Genomic DNA, 22,540 nt, shown 5'->3' with positions numbered 1-22,540 from the left:
TTCGATGGCGCCTTCGCGCACCAGGGCGCGGGGGCTGGGGCAGTGCTCATCTCACCCACTCAGGACAAGATCTACTACGCCGTGCAACTCCGCTTTCAGCATGGCGAGAAGGTCTCCAACAACATCGTAGAATACGAAGGCCTCATAGCTGGCCTGAAGTCCGCGGCAGCTCTGGGGGTGAAGCGCCATGCCGTTAGAGGCGACTCGCAGCTCCTCGTCAACTTCTCCAACAAAGTATACGAGCCAAAGGACGAGCATATGGAGGCATACCTCGCGGAGGTGCGCAAGATGGAGAAGCAGTTCTTGGGCCTGGAGCTGCAGCACGTGCCCCGGGGCACCAACAAGGAAGCCGACGACATCGCCAGGAGAGCATCCAAGCGGCAGCCGCAAGGACCCGGCATCTTTGAGGAACGGCTCTTCAAGCCATCAGCGACACCACCACTTTCAAGCACGGCCTAGCCTCGGGAGGAGCTCCCACAGCCTCCTGCTTGGGGGCCCCAGCCTGTGGCCCGACCTCAGGAGCTCGCCTGCTCTTGGCTCGAGCCCCAGGAGGAATGCTGGACCAAGGAATTCAAGGAGTACCTGATGCAAGGGACGCTGCCGGGGAAGGAAGAGGACGCAGAGCGCGTGGCCCGACAGGCCACGACATACTGTATCCAAGACAGTGAGTTGTACAGGAAGCGGCCGAACGATGTTATGCTGCGATGCATCTCCAGTGACCAAGGAAAGGAGTTGCTGGTTGACATACATGGTGGGGACTGCGGGCATCGCTTGTCGTCACGGACTCTCGTCGTCAAGGTGTTCCGCAGTGGATTCTACTAGCCCACGGCGCTCAACGACGCGACCGAGTTGTTGAAGTCCTGCGAAGCTTGAGAGTTCCACGCCAAGCAAATTCATCAGCCGGCTCAGGGCCTCCAGACCATCCCGCTCACGTGGCCATTCGCGGTCTGGGGGCTGGACATCTTGGGCCCGTTCCCTCGAGCGCCAGGGGGCTACCGCTACCTCTACGTCGCCATCGACAAGTTCACCAAGTGGGCGGAAGTGGAAGTCGTCCGTACCATCCTAGCCGACTCTACTATCAAGTTCATCAAGGGCCTCGTGAGCCACTTCGGGGTCCCCAACCGCATCATCACAGATAACGGCTCGCAGTTTACTAGTAACCTCTTCAAAACCTACTGTGCTAACCTTGGAACGCAGATTTGCTACGCTTCGGTGGCGCACCCCAGGAGCAATGGTCAGGCCGAACGCGCCAACGCGGAGGTCCTAAGGGGCCTCAAGACCAGGACCTTCAAGAAGAAGCTCGAGGCCTGTGGCAGGGGCTGGCACGACGAGCTTCAGTCCGTGCTGTGGTCCATCCGCACCACCGCCACCAAGCCAACGTGCGAGACCCCATTCTTCCTCGTCTACGGAGCTGAAGCAGTCCTTCCTCATGAGATCAAGCATTGCTCCGCACGGGTCCTGGCGTTCGATGAAACGCAGCAGGATGCCACGTGGGGGATGGATCTCGTGCTGGGGGAGGAACATCGTCGTGAAGCTGCACTGAGGGCGGCAAGGTACCAGCAAGCGCTGCCGCGATACCAGTGCCGCAACGTCTGCTCCAGGACGCTCGAGGTGGGCGACCTCGTCCTAAGGCGGGTCCTCTCCAGGGAAGGGCTGCACAAGCTTTCACCCATGTGGGAGGGCCCGTTCAGGGTCGTCCACGTCTCCAGCCCTAGCGCCGCGCGCCTGGAGACGCAGGACGGGATACCCATCCAGAACGCTTGGAACATCCAGCATCTCCGGAAATTATACCCATGAAGCAAGGCCCAGAGCCTGTGAGGCAAGGCCCAGAGCCTGTGAAGAAAGGCCCAGAGCCTGTGAAGAAGGCCCGGTGCCTGTGAAGAATCGCCGCCCGTGACACTCTCACGTAATAATGAGTGGGGCTGTACACGCCCCGGAGTCTCAGGAGCGCCGGCCTCAGGCCCTGGGGCTCCCTCCCACGCCTAGTGGCAGCACTTAGCTCCGCGCTGGTGAGAAGACTTGAAGACTAGATTAGGTGCCAGACGCGGCTTTTTATTTGCTTTCCGTAGTTGGCTCACTTTTTCTTAATCGAAGGTTGCTTTTGGTGTTCCTTGCTGATTCGATTCCCTCACCTCTTACCGCATTTTCTGGCTCTGGTTCGCTCGTGTTCTCTCTCTCGCATACCTCGCGAGGGGGCTAGGCAGGTGCCCTCGCGATCATTTTTCTCCTCTCCGCCTTCTCGCGAGCCACCCTCGTTCGAGCTCAAAAACTGGCGCATCTCTCCTAGTCCGTGCCCCTCGGGTACCGCGATACAAAGCGCTAGGTCAAGGCTTGGGTGAACGGCAAATCTTCTAGCGCACCTCCTAACGAATTTTTGCAGTTCCACCAGGTCAGGATGGACACGAGGAAACAAACACCTCGTAAGCAAGAGGGCGCCCCGGATGCACCAGGTTAAGTTATCTTTGCTCAAAGTAGCAACACGGCACAGGAACAACATGCATAGTGCAATAACCAAGGAACCACAATTCGATACACGCCCCTCTGGGCCCATACTGGTTTCATTTTTTATGCAGGAAAAAGAGCAAAACAAAAGCGGCGTTGCAGCGATCCGCGGAGGCAGGCCCCTAGCGACACCCCGAGCCTAGCCAGACCCCTCCTCGCGCTTCAAGGTGGCGCGGCGACGAGATGACCCGCTGCCGCCTTCAAAGCGGGCACGGCGGCTGGTCATAGCCAGCATTGCTGGAGCTGTTGCCGAAAGAAAAGCCGCCGTAGCTGGACGAGACACGGTCGCCACCGAGGGCGGGCTCGCCCTCAACCTCGTCGCGACCGTCACCAAGGCCGACCACCTCCTCACCGTCGTTCTCCTCGGGGAAGCACCCGGCGCGGCGACCATCTTCCCCAAACACCCTCACATAGAGGGTCGATCCACCATCGTACTTGAAGTGGAGGGTGCACCGCCGGCCCAGGCCGCGCGCGCGGGCGAACGTCTGCCAGCCGCGGGCCAGGGCTATATTGCCCGCGGCGGAAGTCTCGACCATGACCCAAGAGGCCTTGCTGCAGCAACCATCCGCCTACAACCAGAGCCTGCCTGGACCAGAGGCCGGCAGTTCGTTGACGAAGAAGCGTGGAAGCTAGAGCCAGTTGCCGGCCGGGTTCTCCGACCAGACGATGAACTCTGGCGAAACCTCCGCCGAATGGAAGCGCGGACGGGGAGGCCGTGCCGCCATAGCACACCTCCCTTCGTCAACTGGACCGCCATGGCTGGGACGACCCCCTCCGCGTGCCGCGGCGCGGCCACGACAGTGGGCCGCGGCGGGGGTCGCAACATGCTTGCGCGGACGGCCGCGTCCGCGCTTGGGCGCCGGGGAGCCGGGTCCCTCGCGAGGGGCCTTCCCCTTCTTGGCGGCAGAGAACTTCCTTCGTGGCGCCATTGGTGGTGCTGCTAGCAATGGAGCGAGGAAGAAGAAGCAAGCGAGCAAGGAAGAGATGGGCGACGGGGGCTTCGCCCCCTCCCCATTTATAGCGGAAGAAGGCCAACCAGCGCCCCCCACGATCACAGATAATGATGGTTTTCCTTGCATGTCGCAGGGACTTGTCAAGTCGAGCAGTTGCCGAGGCAGCGTGGGGAAGCGAAGACGCCCACGTCCAATCAACCGCCACGCGTCGACCAAGGCCGCAGGCTTTTGGGGCCTGTGGCGCTCCGTACTTGACCTTTGGCTTCGCCTTGAAGCCAAGCCCGAGCGCGCCTTATTGGGCCCGGGGGCTACTGTCGGCGTTCTGGGAACGGGGGTCCCCAGACTTGCCTGCCTGCGGCCTGCAGCATGGCATTGCTAGCAGGCCTGTACGGCCCATCTTCATCAACAAGGCATTCAAGACCCTCGCGAGGGGCCAAGCCTCGCGAGGCGGACGATGCAAGACCACCTCAGGAGCTGCCTCCCCAGGCAGGCTCACGAGGAGCGGAGATATCAAGGCGGGGCAAACCTCGCGAGGCTCCTGTGACGTGAGCCATGAGGATCGACACCAGGCGGGCGCCAGCGCGTGCAGCGTCCTTGTTTCCTCTTTGGTGCTAAGGAAGCAGGCGCAGGCGCGGAGTACCGAGGCATCAGACAAAGGTTTCCATATTGGTGCAACGAGACCAAGACCAGCAGGCCAGTAGGACGGAGGTCACCATGGAGCCCAAGGCGGCGTCACCCCCAGGGCCTTTTGCAGGCGAAGACCACTTTTGTCAGGATAGCTTGTACTAGCTTTCCCCTTTCAAATTTGCCTGCCGTTGTTGGCTCCCTTCCCGCTCAATATTTGGGGAGAGGACCAGGGCCTATATAAGTAGAACTAGCCACCACGGTAGAGGGCATCGCATAGTGCATCGAGTCCTCACCACAAAAGTCCGCAGAGCACAAGAACACCTCAACCTCAGGAGGCTGTTCTTCCCCTTGTATTGTTCATCATCAGCCCAAGAGGCAATCCACCACCACCACACTGGAGTAGGGTATTACACTACATCGGTGGCCCGAACCAGTATAATCTCATGTCTTTCTGTGTCGCGAGTTCGTCGAGTTCGTCCGCGAGATCTTAGCGAGCTAGGGCGTAGATCGGTAGGAGGAAAAGACTTCGCGCGCACCCCAGAGTTCGAACCTTAAGGGTTTTGCCTGAACCCCTGATCCGACAAGTTCCCCTCTATATTTTTTTGTTTTTAAACTTTATAAAAGCACTCAATAGAATTTAATGACTCTCTAAAACTTTCGGGTTGTCTCCCTGGCAGTGCTTTCTTTAAAGGCATTAAGCTAGGCATAAAGTGCTCAAGTAATGGATCCACCCGGATCCCAAGGTATATCAAAGCTAATTTTAATTAGCAATGATTTAGCATTTAGTAGTGAGAACAAAGCAACATATATCATGCAACAATGAAGTCTAACCCTCTTCTTATGTATCGGCATGTCATACAAGAACAATTCATGCACATCAAGTAAAGGCCAATACATAGCATAAGTAGTTTCTTGCAATTTTATTGTGTTGGAAACATAAAGAGGTGGAGATGTAGTTCCCCTCTCATAATAATTGCAAGTAGGAGCAGCAAGCACATGTATATTACATTCATCAAAATTATCATGTGCAATGGTAAAGGGCAACCCATCAATATAATCCTTAATAAGAACAAACTTCTCCGATATAGTGTAGTTTGGAGAATTCAAAAAGATAATAGGACTATCATGTGTGGGTGCAATAGCAACAATTTCATTCTTAACATAAGGAACTATAGCAAGTTCATCTCCATAAGTGTAATTCATATTGGCATCATGGCCACAAGCTTAGCAAGCATCAAGTTCATCAAAAAGGGATATCTCAAAAGAATCAACGGGATCATAGCAATTATCATAGCATTCATCCTTCGGTAAGAACGAAGGGATATCAAACAATGTTTGAGATAAAGAGTTACTCTCATTAGAAGGTGGGCACGGGTGATCAACCCGCTCTTCCTCCTTTTGTTCTTCACTCCCCTCCTCATCTTTTTCAGCCAATGAGCTCACAGTTTCATCATTTTCTTCTTCCATAGACTCCTGCAAAATGTTAGTCTCTTCTTGGACAACGGAGAAGTAATCAATATATTCTTTAACATAAGCATTGGAAGCATAGTTTTCATAGCAATATTTAAGTATGGCAAAATTTTCAGATTTGTAAAGAGTAGCATCATACTTTTCAATCAAGGAAGCAATTTCATAAGCACCCTTAAAAGCAGCAAATTCTTCAATTTGTTCAATATCAAAGTAATTATAAACACCCTTGGCATAAGAAGATAAGGTTCCATTATCCTTAAACTCACATTGAAAGGGGAGGTGTTTTTAGGGTCTTCATAGCAACAAGTAAAATCATGTATTTCACATAAATTCAGAGCGTAGCAATACAAACTATTAATATGATGCCATAAAAGTTTCCCTTTTCGAGATAAACGATGTCGCACAAAATAAGCATGCTCATTTAATGATTTTCCCTCAACTAAGCTAGTTGAGTTTTCAGCACGAGCACAAATGGATCGAAGATGATCCAATTAGAAAGCTTTAGTAGTATGATAGATTTTGGGTGGTTCTTCAACCATTGGTTTAGCAAGTGCAACTATATTTTTTTTGGTATTTTGTGTTTCCTACCCATAACTAAAGATAGAAAACAAGGACACAAAATAAAAATTAATTAGTGATAAAGCAAACAAGCACACACGAGAATATTCACCCCACGCTATTGCTCCCCGGCAACAGCGCCAGAAAAAGGTCTTGATAACCCACAAGTATAAGGGATCGTTTGTAGCCTTCTTCGATAAATAAGAGTGTCGAACCCAACGAGGAGCTAAAGGCAGAACAAATATTCCCTCAAGTTCTATCGACCACGGATACAACTCTACGCACACTTGACGTTTGCTTTACCTAAAACAAGTATGAAACTATTTGGCAAGAATAAAACTACGAGTACTTTGCGAGAATAAATCTACGGATAAATTGCAAGGTAATAAAAGTAGATGGATTTTTTCAATAAGAAAGTCATTTGTCCCTAGGCAATCGATAGCAAGTACCGGTAATCATTCTTGTAATTTTATATGAGGGAGAGGCATGAGCTAACATACTTTCTCTACTTGGTTCATATGCACTTATGATTGGAACTCTAGCAAGCATCCGCAACTACTAAAGATCATTAAGGTCATGAAACCCAACCATAGCATTAAGTATCAAGTCCTCTTTACTCCCATACGCCATAACTCACTTATCCGCGTTTAGGCTGCTGTCACCCCCGCAACACTGACAGTAAGCAAACCATGAACATATTGCAACACCCTATATTGGGGGGCCCTCACGTTTGCGCGAGATGGAGGGAACCGTAGGACAACACCATAAATAAAATATACAATCATACCAACCAAGATCACGATTAACCCATAGGACAAAACGGATCTACTCAAACATCATAGGATAGCCATAGATCGTTGGGAAATAATATAACGAGTTGAGCACCATGTTTAAGTAGAGATTACAGCGGGGAGAAGGGGTGTTACACCGCTGCATAGAGGGGGAGAGAGTTGGTGTTGACAGTAGCAAGATTGTTGATGTAGATCGCCGTCACGATCCTAGCCCCGGCGGCACTCCGACGCCCCCGGGAGAGAGGGGGGGAGAGCCCCCTCCTTCTTCTTATTCCTTGGCCTCCCCCCTAGATGGGAGGAGGGTTTCCCCTCTGGTCCATGGCCTCCATGGCGGCGGAGGGGCGAGAGCCCCTCCGAGATTGGATCTCCCTCTCTGTTCTCTTCTGTTTCGCCTCCCCCGGATCTGGCCCTTCACGGTTCTTAAATTCCCGGAGATCCGTAACTCCGATTGCACTGAAATTTTTACATGATTTTTTTCCATAAATTATCTTTCTTGTGCCAGAAGAAGGGCTGCAACCGATGTTCGAGGAGGGCACAAGACACCAGGGCGCGCCTGGGCCCTGGTGGCGCACCCTGGTGGGTTGTGGGCACTATGGGCCCCCGTTGCATCGATTTCACCTCCTAAAAATCATATATATTCCAAAATAATTCTCCGTAAATTTTTATCGCGTTTGGACTTCATTTGATATGGATTTTCTGCGATACAAAAAACATGCAACAAACAGGAACTTGCACTGGGCACTGGATCAATAGGTTAGTCTAATAAATCATATAAAAAGTTGCCAAAAATATGTGAAAGTTGAATAATATTGACATGAAACAATCAAAAATTATAGATACGATGGAGACGTATCAACGATAGGCTTTGGGGTTGCTCAAACGTTATCTATAACATAGTGATCATAACAAAAACTTATGGGTTCATCAGAAAGTTTGACAAGGGACTAGATAGCTCAAGAGTGGGATCTGCTCCTCTGACGATGGAGAGATATTCTTAGGTCCCTCTCGACGTGAATACATCCATCATTGTCTGGCTAGACACAGGTGACTAGGTCACGGGGATTCCAGAACATGTCAACGAGAAAGAAGAACAAAACCGATAACGAGGAGACCGGTATAGTGAGCATACGTATGACTCAAGAGGATACCTATATATCTCAGCTCGGGTTTTGTAAAGTATCACGAAGAAAACATAATAGCACACGATAACCAAAAAGGTTCACTCGAATGTCATTCGTGTACTCATAGGGATCGATACGGATGTGCATGGTTCCAGTATTGGTCATTGAACGAAAGCGGTTTTGCTCATGTCTATGTTTTGCCGAACCTATAGGGCCACAAGCTTAAGGCAATCATCCTATCCCGAGTGTTAGTAGGACAGGAGTAATGAGGATATATTTATGAAATAGTTTCTTTAATATTCAAATATTTTCAAGAGGAATTTGAAGTGTTTCGGGGTCACCGAAAGGGTTTCAGGGTTTGCCGGGTAATATCGATAAATAATATATAGGTGGAAAATGTTCCCGAAGATGTTAAATTAATAATAAAAGGTTCAAATAATAGTTAGGATGCTTTTATATTTAATTAAATATTAACGGGCCTTAAAAGGCCAAGTGGTGTAAAGGATATTGGGCCACATGGGCCTAATAGGAGGTGGCGTCCCCCTTTCTTCTTGGAGAAGGACGGGGGAGAATTGGAGGGGAACTCCCCCTCCTCTTGGCCGGTGCAAGGGGGGAACGTTCCCCCCTTGTGGCGCCCAACTGCCTATCTCCCTTCCTCCAACCTATATATACTAGAGGTTTTGGGCACTTTTGAACGCACAAGTTTTGGAGTGTCCTCTAGTTCTTGTTCTAATTGATCCAATTAGAGCTAGATCTAGATCATCTACATTCCTCATAATTAGAAGACCAGTGTGGTTCTAATCTCCCCCCTCTAATTCTCCGATGGTGATTAGCTCTGGACGGTGAAGCGCTGCTGGATCGTGAAGACCGGAAGCTTGCAAACTATGGAGAGGTCGCGCTTTCGGTCTTCCGTTCAAGGGATCGTTCATGAATGGTTTGAGGGACTTCAAGTATGATCTACACCAACTCATCTTCTTTCGCTGCTACTCAGAGTTGGTAATGATCCGATCTAAACTACCCTTCAGTGGACTCGTTGATCGTAGGATGATTTTTTTGTTTTCTACTATGTTTCTCAACAGTGGCATCATGAGCGGTTCTATGAGTAGATGCAGCTTTCGATCTAGATCACATGTGGATGTGAGGGTTTGATGTTCTTGCTATTCTTCCCTCGAGTGTTGCTTTGGTTCAGTTCATTGACAACATGATGTAGCTTTGCACAAAGTTCTGATAATCGATCGGCTCTGGTTGTCGACGATCTGCTAACAGTTCTTTGGGCTTCATCATAGTCAAGAATAGTGAACTATCGCAAACACGAGAGGGCGATGAAGATGTACGATCTTCTAGGGGGTAATGCGTGTATTGATGAAGTTTAATGTGGGGCTAGAGATTTTTTATTTAAGTCTGTTCCCTCACACACCCTGAAAGTTAATCTTGCAACAAGAATTGTCACCTTAATGGTGGACGTAGGTAGCTAGAATTCTCCGGAAACCCTAGAAGTCATGTAACTAAAATTTGCCAAACCGATTAGAGGACGTCTAACTTGGTTTTCGCAGGATGCATGTCTTGTGGTATAGCTTTCGTCATGATAATGACTTTATGTATGAGAGTTATATGATGTAACGTTAAGTGACCTGCGCGTCACAGTACGACATCATGGCCGGAGCCAAGGGATTGTCGCTTTAATGACCTATGTGTCAACCTCTTTATTTTTATCAATAGTGACACATGTGCAACGGAGGATCCCGGAGCTAGGTGGCTTCACAAGGCACATGAGATCATGGTGGTGGCTACGACACCACCTCAGAGTACTTTCATGAAGACCATGGAGGATCATGGACTCATACCCGACGCCAAGTGCTATTCCATATCATGCTATTTATGAATTGCCTGAGATGTTTATCCCTTTGTTGTTTGCACCCTTTGATTGCACAATACACAATTATTAGGGTGATCTCTCACGGAAAATATCAAGTTGATAGTGCTCTTCTCAGTGTAGCAAATGTCTATAACACGTAGCTTTTTGGGGTACATCATGTCCATATGAGTACGAACGGATCGTGAGGTGTAAGGCGGGTGAATGTCAGACGGTCAGACCTCACAGCGAAAACACCCGGTTGTCTTGAAGTTCCAGTAGAATTTTTTTGAGCTCGGAGCACAAAGCATCGAAATATGAACAAGAGTCATATGGAGATATCATCGACAAAAGTTCGCCTACCAGTTGAAGTTCACGTCATCAGTGATATCCACATCAATGGCTGTGAATAAGACCAGGATCTTGAATCACTCACTTTCAATTAAGAGAAATGAGTGGGAGTGCACTTTATATTAAAATTTGTTTAAATAATAGTGCAAATTAATTATGAACAATGTCTAAGGGAATCTTGTGATTATTGTTGTTGATAAATTATATGTCTCCGTCGTATCTACTTTTCCAAACACTTTTGCTCTTGTTTTGGACTCTAATTTTCATGTTGAATGAAACTAACCCGGACTGGCATTGTTTTCAGCGGAACTACAATGGTGTTGTTTTTGTGCAGAAATAAAAGTTCTCAGAAATGGACGAAACTTTTTGGAGGTTTTTTATGGAATGTATAAAAAAATACTAGAGCGAAGATCCACCAAAGGGGGGCCACCAGTTGCCCACAAGGCAGCAGGGCGTGACCACCCCCTGGGCGTGCCCGGTTACCTTGTGGGGCCCACGTGGCTTCACTGACCCTAATCTCAAGCCTATAATTTCCTTTTCCCAAAGAAGAAGTTTCATCTTGTTTTATGATACAAAGCCGCCGCCACCTCCTGTTCTTCATCGAGAGGGTGATCTGGAGTCCGTTCAGGGCTCCGGAGAGGGGGATTCATCGCCATCATCATCACCAACCCTTCTTCATCACCAATTTCATGATGCAGACCGCCGGGAGTGAGTAATTCCTTCGTAGGCTTGCTTGACGGTGATGGAGTTGGATGATATTTGTCATGTAATCGAGTCAATTTGTTAGGGCTTGATCCCTTGTATCCACTATGTTCTGAGATTGTTGCTATGACATTGCTATGCTTAATGCTTGTCACTAGGGCCCGAGTGCCATGATTTTAGATCTGACCCTCTATGTTTTCCTGAATATATTTGAGTTCTTGATCCTATCTTGCAAGTTGTATGCACCTATTACGTGTTATGATCCGCATACCCCAAAGTGAAAATAGTTGGGATTTTTTCCGGTGATGACCGTAGTATGAGGAGTTCATGTATTCACCATGTGTTTAATGCTTTGTTCCGGTTCTATATTAAAAGGTGGCCTTAATATCCCTTAGTTTCCATATGGACACCGCTACCACGGGAGGGTAGGACAAAAGATGTCATGCAAGTTCTTATTATAAGCTCGCATGACTATATACGGAATACATGACTACATTACATTGATGAATTGGAGCTATTGTGTATCGCTCTAGGTTGTGACTGTATTATGATGAATGTCATCCAACACAAATATCCATCACTGATCCAATGCCTATGCTCTTGGCATATTGATCTTTGCTAAAAGTTACTTTCGTTACTGCTGCTATTACAATCACTTTAAAACTGCTACTATTACCATTAACGTTATTATTGCTATTGTTACTACCGCTATCAAAACTATCGTACTACTATGCTACTAAACACTTTGCTACAGATATTTAGTTCTCCAAGTGTGGTTGAATTGACAACTCAACTGCTAATACTTGCAAATATTCTTTGGCCCCCCTTGTGTTGAATCAATAAATTTGGATGAAACACTACCCTCAAAGACTGTAGCGATCCCCTATACTTGTGGGTTATCAAGACCTCTTTCTGGTGACGTTGCCGGGGAGCATAGCTCCATTTGTTGTGTCACTTCAGAATTATATTTATTGATCACTATGAACAATCTGAAAGACACTAGAACCAAGATCGTACAATCTAAGACGAGTTGAGGTAAGGAACTGCCATCTAGCTCTGCACTTGATTCACCTTCTGTTTTGAGTAGGCTTGCGACACCACCACCTGCTATTCAATCTGATATGTCACAAGTAATTGATGATGCTACTTCTGCTATGAATGATGCTATTGATGATGCTAGTGCTCTGCTTAATAAAATTGTGCCACTAGGTGAATTTCTTGTTGAACAACTTGCTAAAGATAAAGAACTTCAAACTATTGAAACTGATGAAAATTATGATTCACCTATTAGGCCTAGCTCTCCTAGAATCAAAATGCCTAAGATACCTGAGGGTTATGTTATGGATGGGGAGATAGCTAGAGAATTTCTTGCTTGTAATGATAGAGATGATGTTAAGAAACTTTTGAGTAAGCTGAAAGAAAAGTCTATGATGGCAAGAATGAAATATGATCCTAAGTTTGCTACTTCTCCTATCTTTGTTAGTGATAAGGATTACGAATTCTCTGTCAACCCTGAGTTAATTACTTTGGTTGAATCTGATCCTTTTCATTGTGATGAAACATAAACTGTTGTGGCAAATCTTTGAATTGAATGATATAGCCACCTTATTTTCTCACGAGGAAAAAATTGATTACTACTATATCCTTAAGTTGTTTCCTTTTTAATTGAAGGGTGATGCTAAGAAATGGTTTAGTACTCTTACTCTTGGTTGTGTGGATAGTCCCCAAGATATGATATATTACTTCACTGAAAAATATTTTCCTCCTCATAAGAAACAAGCAGTCTTACATGAAATATTTAACTTCGTGCAAATTCAAGAAGAGAATCTCCCTCAAGCCCGGGGGAGACTTCTCCAATTACTTAATGCTTTGCCTGATCATCCTCTTAACAAAAATGAAATACTTGATATATTTTATAATAGACTAACCAATGCTTCTAGGGACTACCTAGACAGTTGTGCTGGTTGTGTTTTCAGGGAATGAACTATTGAAAAGGTTGAAGAATTATTGAATAATGTACTGAGAAATAAAAATGATTGGATACTTCCTGAACCACCACCTAAACCAACTCCGAAAAAGAGGTATTCTATTCCTCGGCCCAGAAGATATGCAAGAGGCGAAGAAATCTATGAAAGAAAAGGGTATTAAAGCTGAAGATGTTAAGAATTTACCACCTATTGAAGAAATACATGGACTTAATACCCCATCATAGGCAGTAGAGTTAAATTCTCTTCATGGATTTGATGAAGGTGATATTCCTTATAATAAATGTGCTACTCAATGCCTGGCTAAATTTGATAATTACATTGTTAAGCAAGAAGACTTCAATATGTATGTTAAGAATCAATTGAAACGGAATGCTATTTTGATTGATCGCTTGAGTGACTTGATGTTTAGAATTGCTAATGATGTTAAAGGTTTAGCTAAACATGCATCCATGGTTCATACTTAGTTGGAACAACTTGCTAAGTCCCAAAATGATTTGCTTAATGAGATGAACAACAAAATGAATGATCATGTTGTTAGACTAATGACTAGAGGAGGTAGAATGACTCAGGAGCCACTATATCTGGAAGGTTACCCTAAAAGAATTGGGCAACATTATCAGATAATTAATATTGATGCACCTAGTTCATCTAAGAAGAAAAAGAAAAGGAAAAATGATAGAACTTTGCATGCTTCTAGTGAACCCGTGGTAGAAAAACCCTCTGAGAATCATAATGATGTTTCTATTTCAGATACTGAGACACAATCTGGTGATGAACATCCACCTAGTGATAATGATATTAATGATGTTCATGTGGATGCTCAACCAGATAATGATAAAGAACCTGATAATGATGTAGAAATAGAACCCGTTGTTGATCTTGATAACCCACCTCCTAAGAATAAAAGATATGATAGAAGAGATTTCATTGCTAGAAAAAATGGTAAAGAAATAGAACCATGGGTTCAGAAACCCATGCCTTTTCCTACTAAGCCTCCAAAAAATAAGAATGAGGAGGATTTTGAGCGCTTTGTTGAAATGCTTAGACTTGCCTTTTTGCGCACGTGCTTGACTGATATTTTGAAGATGCCTCCATATGCTAAGTATATGAAAGATATTATCACTAATAAAAGAAAGATACCTGAAGCTGAAATTTCCACCATGCTTGTAAATTATTATTTTAAGGGTGGAGTACCTAAGAAGCTAGAGATCTAGGAATACCCAGTATACCATGCTCCATTAAAAGAAGTTATGTCAAAACTGCTTTATGTGATTTGAGAGCCAGTGTTAGTATTATGCCTTTGTCTTTATATAGGAGAGTTGATTTGAATAAGATGACACCTACTAAAATCTCTTTGCAAATAGTTGATAAATCAACTGCCATACCTATAGGTATTTGTGAGGATGTGCATGTTGTAGTTGCAAATGTTACTATCTTAAAAGACTTTGTTATTCTTCATATGACCGAGGATGACAACATGTCGATTATCCTTAGTAGACCCTTTTTGAATACTGCAGGGGTTGTTATTGATTGCAACAAAAGCAATGTCACTTTTCATGTCAATGATAATGAGCATACGGGTATATTTTCCGAAGAAACAACTCCAAGTGAATAGTATAGCCTCTATTGAAAGAATTATGACAATCACTATTGGAGGTTTTGAATTCCTTCTTCCGTCCGTCAAAAATAAATATGAAACTCTTATTGTTATGGAGATGCATATCCCCATTGAGGTAACCTAGTGTTATACGAAGATTCTTCGGTTTCATGTTACTCGGAAATAGTTTTTAATAAGACTTGATCAACCTTATTAATGAATTCTTTTTAGGGGCATGAGGTCGATGAATTTAGTAAGCACAACCTACTGTACCCATAATTTGCTCTTTGTTATTTATAGTTTAATAAAGTAAAATGCCATGATTATCATGTTTTCTGAATTATCCGTGCAATAAAAAATGACCCAAAAATAAAAGTGCTCAGAGTGTTGCAAAATTTTAACATGATTTTTTTCTGAAATACTTAAGAATTTTTGGCACTGAATACATCCCAGGGGGTGCCCCTGTTGTTCACAAGGCAATAGGGCTTTGTCACCCCCTGGCCGCGCCAAGATGCCTTGTGGGGTCCACAAGACCCCACTCACTTATCCATTCAGCCGATTTCATCTCCTACCTCTAGAAAAAAAATCTTTGTAGCTCTCGCCCTCGTGTTCTTACTCCCAAACCTGAGATTTTCAATCTCTTTGCTTAGAGCTCCATTTCTGAAACTGTTTTAGGGGATTGCTCCTTGGTATGTGACTCCTCCATTGCTCCAATTAGTTTTTGTTTTAGTGGCTTATATTTTGCTTCTATTAGTGCTACTAAAAATGAGCTTGCATGTTGAATTCTTTGAGTTCCAAGTAGTTTGAATGCTTGATATAGCCTCTAGGCATCCATATGAGTAGTTTCTATCAATCTTGTGAAGTTTTGTTAACATCTTTTTGTGGTCCAAAAATTTCAAAAGTTTGTTCTTAGGAAGATGAACTTCTTTAGGAGGAGTTCTTCGAGGAGGAGGTCCGTGGAAGGATCGTCGAGTAAGAGCTCGGCACGGCAAGTTTGGCGCGAGATGTCGAAGCAAAATCATGTCGATGGCCTTGCAATGAATTCATGATAGGTGCAGGCACTAAGGAAGAACTCGATCAATACATTCAGAACACCAAGCTCTCCGCCTTCATCGCAGATAAGCGCACTCAGCACTACGACCTCACCTGGTCGTTCACCCAGAGGTTTAAGTATCATTCCCGTAGTTCTAGAGTTTTATTTCATTTTTGTGATTGATCCTATGGTATGTCTCTTTAAGAATTTTGTGATGCATGCAAAATTCCATATTGGGGATCGGTTAGCGAACCGCAGAAATCTGATTATGATATGTTTCTTAGTATCCTTTGCAATGGTGAGGATAGGGGAGCTATGCTAGCTAGAATAAAAAGCATTCATTTCCCCTCTATCAAATACTTTGCACTTTTAATGGGAAATGTATTGCTGGTAAGCAAGATTGTAGTGCACTTTGTGCCCCTGACTTGAGCATTATTCATCTTTACCTAATAATAAAGAGAATTGGGTTTCTGGTCGTCCGTCATCGCTAGCTATTTTGCATAAAAGTCCCTTGGTTTATAAGAAATTAACCCACAGTCCCTGTTTTAGTGGGTCTCTATAAAACGTTTCAATTTTGCAAAAAAACCCTGTACTCATTTGAATTCCACCCGCTGTCCTCCCGCCGTCTTACACAGATGTTCAGAGACGAGGCGATGGCGTGGCCGTGCAGCAGAGGACGAGCGGGAGGCGACGCTCGACAACTGAGGATCAGTACAAGAGCAGCGGCAACATCGCCATGGGAGAGTGGTGCGTGGCAAAGAGGAGGAGGCAAGGCGCAGCCATGGCGGCATGAGCAGCCAGAAAGAGAGAGAGACGCGCGGGAGCTTGACGTTGAGATGACAACAGGGGGACGGTGCGGGGCGGCAGCCTGCTGTGGTGGTCGCCGGCGACGGCTGGTGGCGAGGGGCCGCCGGAGCGGTGAAGGAGGCGCTGGATCGGGCAAGGGCTCCTCCTACTGGTGGCACTACGGTGAACGAGAGGAGGACGAGGGGGGTCATACCGGCGGCACGTGGGATCGAGGCAACGGCTAGACTGCACGGCCGGATGAGCAGCCAGTCATGAGATGCCCGCCATGGCCACTGCTGATGTGGAGCAGGGGAGGGGGACAGGGTCGGTCCTGAGATTTCAGGGGCCCGGGGCGAAACCAAAAGTCGGGGCCCCTTCACATAAACATTATAGGAGTATATATATTATCGCTTAAATGCACCAAAAGCGACATTCTTATCAAATAATGTATACATATTACCTTTCAACCATTTCAAACAATCAATCATAAAATTTCACTTATGATGGGGCCGATCGATCCTCCTTAAACTTCTTATTTCATTTTTTTTCTCTTTTTAGTGGATGCATATATTCTAGTCGACATGATAATACGCATTGCTGAAAACGAAAAATTAAATTACGTCAAAAGCTTGAACACTGCAATCTATGTATCATGCATGTGAACATAAATAAATTACTCAATTAGCAATATAGATATAGGAAGTAGATAGTCTGATGTTACCTCGGATTGATCGGAGCAGCGTTGACCACCTGATCAGGCAATGGCCATGATGCGATTTAGTCTGACGTGAGATAGGAGGCGCTTGATGATTTGCATCACCTGGCGACCGGAGAGCGGCGCAGTTCGCCGGCGCGCAAATTGTGACCTGCATCTGGAACATCAGATCTCCGGCTGCCACCATGGCCGTCGTCAGATAGAACTGCACGGGCCACCACCTTTGAAATCCAGCATCAACGTCGCTCCCTCATCCATCCCCATCGCCGGCTTGCCGCGAGAGGAAGGGAAACAAGGAACGACGGCTGTCTCCGGTTTGTTCGGTTCGGCCATGAGCATGCGAGATCTTGGAATAGATTTCTTTTTTAGGAATAATATATCGAGGAATAGATGAATAGGGAACATCGTCACGATTAGAAGGAAATCCGAGCAAGGGCAACGCGTACACGCTAGCAGATCGACTGACGAGATGAGGAATCAGCGGCTCCGTGGGCTAGCTACATGCATCGGAGGACAACGCGTACAGGCCTTTTGTGCATGCGCTGACCTGCATCCCTGGGCCTTGCGTACGTGCATGCTAGCTGGGTGGGGGCCCCTAGACTTTGGGGGGCCCGGGGCGGCCGCCCCCTCTGCCCCCCCTCAGGGCCGGCCCTGGAGGGGGATCCCGGCGGCGCATGTCCCGGTGGTGGTCGAGCTTTGGGGGGAGGGGGGTCCGGAGGCGCGCGGGGGTGGCCCAGCGGTCGGGGATTCGGAGGCGCGCGGGGGCGCGGGGGTGGCCCAGCGGTCGGGGATTCGGAGGCGCGCGGGGGCGCGGGTGTGGCCCAGCGGTGGTGGAGCTTGTGGGGAGCAGGAGATCCGGCGGGCTCTAAGCGCGGAGGCGAGCCGGTCGGCCTCGAGCTTGAGTTCTACGGGGCGGCGTCGGAGATGTGGGCGACCACTGAACGAGAACCGAACCATGACCACTCACCCCATTGAGGCGATTCGTGAGCTCCAGGCCAGGCACCACGGCAGCCGGACCCCACCTTCAGTTGGGCGCTGCCTCAACACGCACCCGCACCCGTAGCTCCCAGAGCGACAGCGTGCAGCACGACCAGCGGCCGGCCGGCCAGCTTGCCTGCACGCGTCAGGTTAGGTCTTGCAGCGGGCTGTGGATGGAGCAGCGCGGATGGCCAGGTTAGCAACGCGTGGAGAGGCCTGCGAGGCTCACTGCGGATGAGATGGAGAGAATGGTCCAGCGTTTTCCAGAAGAGAGATGATAAGATTTGTGTGAGGCCACGTGTGGTTGGTACGTGTTCAGCTTGGGTGAAAAAGTGTGTGCTGCACGTTGACACGTATGTTTGGGAGAAAAAATATAGCTGGTTATACGATGCAATTTTCGTTGTCCTACTTTCCAGCTTGCGTGAACCATCGCCTACCAATTCTTTTTGTTGCATGCATTCCAATCTACACGGCATGTATAGCAGAACAATGCATGCATTCTCTTATTCTTTATTTTTAAGAAGGAAAAAGGCATGATGAATAATTGTTAAAGGCTTCCAAATCTTTACACAATTATATATTAAAAAATTCCAAACACCACTCTTCAGTCCGATGATTGTGCGAAGCTGAAGGAGCCGTCGTTGGAGAACATGAATGCGACATCATCAACTATATACTTCATAATCACTGGAAACATGCAACGGATTTTATTTTTCCGCTGGAACGCGCGGGCACTTTTATTATCTGTTGCCTCTTAGCTTGCAAAATCTTAAATTGGATGAGTTCTTTTCTTTTTGTGATGATCAAGGGTCTCACACAATGAGGATTTGATACCAAGTTCTTATCATCTGATTTCATGATTCACATTCTGCTTACATGAAGATTTAGGTTTCGACCTTAGATGGACATGCAAGTTGAATAGTAACATGTACTTAAGAAGTTATACTTGAGTTTCTCCTATGATTACTGGGCTAGGGCCATGTGTGTACGTGGCGCCGCTCGACCGTGATGAGGTGTGTACATGGCGCCGCTCGATCTCTGATTTAATCAATAAATGATAGGTGTGTGTTTACCGGCTGATGGAGGCTTTTTACTCAAGAGAAACATAGGAAAGTTTTTTAATGTCAATGGGGAACGGGAAGATGTGTGCCTGCGGTTCTGTGCATTTGTTTTAGACAAAGAGCCCCTGTTGTGTATGTGAAATGTTTATGTTTGAGACTTTGGGTCAAGTTCAAATAGTGCAAAAAAGAGAACATAATCTTGTAAACCAAACAACCAACATTCTCTAAAGAAATGAACGTAGTAAAACACCGCTTGTGTTCGAATATAATAAAATCTATAGAACCAATCCACTTCGATCTACCACTACTCTTTCACCCGATGATAGTCTGAAGGTGAATGAGACTTCGTCGGAGGACATCAATGCGGTTTCGTCAACTTCTATAAATTGGGGACACTAGAAATCATACCATCATTAATCACGATAGCAAACATGAAAAGTGGCAACATTAATGAGTCACAAGAAATGTGTGATGAATTTTTCTACCGTTGCAACCACGGGCACATTAAATTAATGCATGCAAAGGTTTAAGTGAAACTTTAAAAAAACATAGTATAGATGTCGACGCTCATAAACACGTACATACACTCAGCCCTATGAACATACGCACACATATCATACCCCTAGAAGAACTAGCAACAGCACCGACGGGTTTTGAAATTGATGAAGTCATCACAAGCGCCTCACTATCCACGAGAATGTAGTTTGGAACAGAAAAATATTTCGCCTTAATGAGACATCAATGCGTCAGACCTGGGGTTTAATCCCGGCTGGATTGGGGTACCACTGCCCTCCTAACCGTTCGATCGAATGTTGGTTGTCATGGTTAAAGCGAAACTGACCAATCCAGGTAACCTTCCCTTTTTGTTCGGTGCTCACATTCATGCCCAGTAGTAATTGACATTAAAGCATGATTTGCAGTTCTTCTATATTTCAGCATGCGCATCCCTACCCCATCATGATATGTTGATGAGTGTTTTGATGGACACCTCAATTTTATCTCCCGTTGCAACGCACGGGCATGTGTGCTAGTACCACCTTAACAGGCAATAGACTATTTAATCTTGGGGCAATTGTTGCACGTCGGTTGCACCGCAACGCGGGTAATGGTGATTTGTACGGAGGAATTTATGCCTCCCGCGTAGCTGCAAGGCTTGGGGTCTCCCCTCGGCCTACTGATCCCATATTACCTGATAAACATCTAGATTTTGCGGCGATGTAGCGCCATGAATTTATTAACAATACTCATAGATATGACTATAACTAGATATTTGATAAATATCATGTTGTCTCTATTGTTTTGCCTGCTCCTATTCTCTTTGACTTTCAGAGCAAACAAAGGTATTTTGTCTATGAGAACGAGGCACGTGAGTACAACGCGGCGATAGAGGCCCGCTCCTCTTGCTGAGGAGGCAGCACAGAACGCTATCATTTCAACTACTATCCTGATCAACAGTGGTGATCACCAAGCTAGGCTAAAAGCCTAAGCTTGGGGGAGTACGTAATTGTTACCACATTACATTCATGTCCACACGTTCATTCCAGTTGTCGGTGTTCATCATGTTTCATTGTATATCCATGTTAGTTTTATTTTCGTATTCTTCTTGTGTGTTTGAAAACTTCCAAAAATCCAAAAATATTTATCGCTTCTTCTTGGTTTTTATTTCTTGTTTATTTAATTCGTAGTAGTAAAAGAAAACCCAAAAATATTTCTCGTTTCTTCTTTTGTTTGTTGGGATCTTTCCCGTGTAAATAGTTTTTCTCACTTTTCATTTTCCCTTCGTTAGTTTGCTTTCTTCAGAAAAACTAAAAACTCCAAAAATATTTTAGTGTGTTTCTCTGAATTTCTTTTCTTTTCGTCGAGTCATCATAAGGAGAAGACCATGATGAAATTGTTGAGTGGCTCTCATATGCTTTGTTGTTAATCTAACGAAGAGCCAACATTACCTTGTCTTCTCCTTTGAATAAATGTTTGCATATTCCAACTTAGTCCACGACACTCTTGCACTATTATTATTTTCATATCATTCGGTCATGCAAGTGAAAGGAAATAATGACAATGATTTGATGAAGTGATTGTGGCAAAGAAAAGTTGGTATGAACTCTTCTTGTTTTTGTTTTTGTAAATATGTTTAACTCAGCATCCATGATTCAACGTATTATGAGTAAACATGTTTGTGATGAAAATTAGAGATAATAGTTGCTCATGCCATGCTTAAGTAGCTAGGAGTGGATAATGGTTTATCTTGAATGTCAACATGCATTAAAATGGTTATGATGTACTATGTTAGTATAGTATCCTCCTCCGAATGTTTCAAGTGGCTTGACTTGGCACATGTTCACACATGTAGTTGATTCAAAACCAAGATAGCCTCCACGATATTTATGTTCATGGTGTTTTTATCCTACTCATGCTAGTATTCAATGTTAATTATTCACAATGCATGATTTTCACCGCTGTCGCTCTCTAGTTGGCCGCTTCTCAATATATTTGCTAGCCTTTGCCTGTACTAAGCGGAATGCTGCTTGTACATCCAAATCCTTAAAACCAAAGTTGTTCCATATCAGTCCACCATACCTACCTATATGCGGTATTACTTTGTCTTTCCAAGTAAATTTGCATGTGCCTCCTCTAATCCTTCAAATAATCATCTGTTTTGTGTGCCCGTACCGCTCATGGAGCGACAGGGCAGTCAGTATCTTCCATTCTAAGCGGGTTATTCTCATGGCGGGTGTTTATTCACTTCTCATTGCATGAGGGAGGCTGGTAATTGGGGTGCCCAGTCCCATAATCAAAGTAAAGAGAAATATAATAAAATAAAGTCCCCCGGAAAGTTGATTGTATGGATGGTGCCCGTGAATTCGGCTAGCCATGGCTTGTGTTTGAATGGTTGAGAGGGAGTAAACTTTACCTTTCCTCTTGGGAACAGCTGAAAATGTGTTTAGCATGGAAGATATTGAAAATCCTTGGTCGTAACGTTGACAGGAAAAGTACACCTCTCAAAATGTATTCATCTATGATTTAAGCTTCGAGCTCTGGCACCTCTGCAAATCTCTTCTTCCCTCTGTGAAGGGCCTATCTATTTACTTTTATGTTACTTACTATTATTGTTCAGTCATCACCTTCTCAATTAAAGCACCAGTCCCGAGAGTGCTACTGTCATTCTTATGCATTGAGTATAGTTAATGTTGTGTGCATCATGACTAGATATCTTCGACCATGAATTACAATGTTTAGTCACTGCTTCAACTTTAGAGGAGCTCTGCATTTATGTCTTGCGGTCTCAAAAAGGGCTAGCGAGATACCATGTTATCATATTATATCATGATTGTTTTGACAAATTGTTGGCATTTGAGATATGTTATTATCGCTCGCTAGTTGATTATGCCATTGATATGAGTAAAAGTTATTTTTAAGTGTTATCATACACATGGTTAGTTCATGATCTTTGCTGA

General features: G+C 45.5%; 1 long non-coding RNA gene across 1 annotated transcript; it reads right to left on the bottom strand.

Moving 5' to 3' along the window:
• Positions 1–11,427: 11,427 nt before the first annotated feature.
• Positions 11,428–18,256, bottom strand: LOC141025649 (uncharacterized). Its single transcript, XR_012187898.1, has 2 exons — positions 17,053–18,256; positions 11,428–12,031 (listed from the first exon to the last, which is right to left on the bottom strand). It is a non-coding gene; the product is annotated as an uncharacterized lncRNA (long non-coding RNA).
• Between the last annotated feature and the right edge of the window lie 4,284 nt (positions 18,257–22,540).

This window comes from Aegilops tauschii, chromosome 6 (assembly GCF_002575655.3).
Source record: "Aegilops tauschii subsp. strangulata cultivar AL8/78 chromosome 6, Aet v6.0, whole genome shotgun sequence".
NCBI lineage: Eukaryota > Viridiplantae > Streptophyta > Magnoliopsida > Poales > Poaceae > Aegilops > Aegilops tauschii.
The sequence above is the reverse complement of the archived record's forward strand: the minus strand, read 5'-3'. Positions and strand labels throughout refer to the sequence as shown.